Raw genomic sequence first — 2,383 nt, forward strand, 5'->3', positions numbered from 1 at the left:
AAAACGCCACTAGACCATTATGAAGTAAGAAAGTTTATTCAGTGTTTAAGACCATTGGCCCACGTCATGTCATATAAAACACTCATTTTAAAAATATATTTCCCATAATGAGAAGGTACAGGTTGTACACATATCTCTTATCGTGGTATCATGGGTCAAACATTGCATATTTCTTTCACTGGGCCGAGTCAGTCTTGGGGGGATTAACAATTTCTTTTGATGGACAACATTTGGACAGTAGAAAATAAAATAAAATCCATCTTCAATTTCATGAGTACACCTCTCATAGACCATCACGAAGGAGACACCCGAAGGCAAGATGTTGGGCTCAAGGACTGAGGGAAGACAGCACACAATGTGGACGGTTAGTTGACTTTCTTAAGCATCTCATTTTTTTCGGTCTATAGGGCTTTAACCCAAACAGTCGCCATTATTATCCCTGGCAAGGATGATCAAAGTTCATCTTGATGGTGTCGAATTGGACGCAAAACGTTTTCCTCACATTCACAGAAACACTTCCCCAAGCTCGCTTGTTCCTCTTAGCAGGACATTGCCACATTTCAGCAACCTATACTTCTTAGTTTTAATAATGTTTTATTTTTAAGGAACTTTCAGCACAATAAGGTCAAATAAGTGCAGAAGATAGTAGGTGTTACAAGAGTGTAACAAACACAGAAAAGAAGGAGGAGAGATAATGACGATAGGTCTTTGGTAGGAAAGAAGAAGTAAACTATACCAGAGCACGTTCCAACCATCCTCCTACACATCTTCAGCACAATTTGTAAAACAATAGTGTTCTTGGTAAGGCAAACTGACAAGAACGTTCTTTACAGAGAGCATTATCTTATATTATAATTACGACCATTTCATTGGCGGTTATAATGTAGCGAGGATATTATTATCTTATATTGCAACTATGACCATTTCACTGGCGGTTATATTAACCCTATCCGTACATCGTGTTTTACGGTGGTATCCATACGACATGGGGAACTCTGTGCCACCATTTTCCAAAGAGGAAGCTTACTCGTTAATCCCATCCGTACGCTTTGCATAGCAGTCTATCAAAATGATTTTTTAAAGAAATACTTAAAGTTTCAAAGAGATCTTAGTACTAGAAATATTATAAAATGTGAAGAATACAACCCCGGGGGTACAAAATGACCCCAAGGTGTACGGATAGTGTTAAGTTAAAATGTAGAGAGGATATTAAGTTGTATTGCAACTAAGACCGTTTCACCAGCGGATATAGCATAGCACTCAGAAGACCTGGGATCGAATCTCGAGTAGGGAGAATTTTTACGGAGTATCTCCGTCCATCTTCTTTGACTTAACCCTCTCATCCCAGTTTGTTTGTTTTAGTAGAAGTTTTACGGCGCTCGTAACTGTATAAGGCCATATGAGCGCCAAAGGGTGGATGTCAACAGAGAAGTCCTTACAGGGAATCAGACTTACTCTGCTCATCTCTCTAGCTTCAACATCACAATGTCTGCTTCGACTACCAAGGCACCCCGGAAATAGCAGGTCACAAGAGTTTAACAAACATACAAAAGAAGTAGAGGAAAATAACGATAGTAAGAATTAGTGCAGAAAAAGCAGCAGTTCCCATTAGCAGGTTAGGAACAGTTATGAGCATGACATTGATGAATTGACATATTTACAGTTACAATTCTACTGTGTATAAGAACTCAAGATGTTACTGTCCCCCCTTTGGGAATGGCCTAATGAGCTGGGCGAAGAATCAATTCCGATTCCCGTGATTAATGCTACTGAAGAAAAGTTCCGACTACTTTTCGTAAACAAACGGTTACCAGTTACGTTAACAAATAAAATATGTTTCTTTTGTTGAATAGGTTCTTTTTTTTTTAAACAAAAGTTGCTTTCCCATAATGATCCGAAATTAAGGTTGTCTTAAATCTTGAAGATGTTCGGAGCCAACCAGGTAACCACCGGAAGAAATCACATAATTAGAAAGTAAGTAATTGGGTTCTAAGTCCGATCGTGAATGACACTTCAGTCAGTGGCACCGCTCCGGATGTTCCGCCCAGGTTGGCCCTAACAGTAAGGGCCGAAGCAGTGCGCCTCTGAAATAAGCCAAATAGCGTCAATCTATGAATCTAAAACGTTTCTCCTTTTTTCTGTTCTTTTCCCAATTCTGTGAACAGCTTGCTCTACCGTCGAGGGTCAAAAGACAGTTTCTACAGGAGTGCAAGAGTTCGCTAATCTCAAATTCCTATCATCTGATGGAATGCCTCTTCCATTAAAAAGAAGCTTACAATAGAACAAATTCATTGTTTTCCCAAAACAAAAATGTAAAACGGCCCTATCTATTTGAGTTATTTCCCTTGTCGGTTCTAACGTCCTCCGAAGCCCTAATCCAACC

General features: G+C 39.4%; 1 long non-coding RNA gene across 1 annotated transcript in view; it reads left to right on the forward strand.

Annotated features, from left to right (window-relative positions):
- The first annotated feature begins 251 nt into the window (after positions 1-251).
- The window catches only part of LOC118478325, an 11,579-nt gene continuing 9,447 nt past the window's right edge, over positions 252-2,383 (forward strand). Inside the window, exon 1 of the long non-coding RNA XR_004858951.1 lies at positions 252-364. This is a non-coding gene — a long non-coding RNA (uncharacterized LOC118478325). The remainder of the gene's footprint in view (positions 365-2,383) is intronic.

The sequence above is a fragment of the Aplysia californica genome, unplaced genomic scaffold (assembly GCF_000002075.1).
Source record: "Aplysia californica isolate F4 #8 unplaced genomic scaffold, AplCal3.0 scaffold00498, whole genome shotgun sequence".
Lineage (NCBI taxonomy): Eukaryota > Metazoa > Mollusca > Gastropoda > Aplysiida > Aplysiidae > Aplysia > Aplysia californica.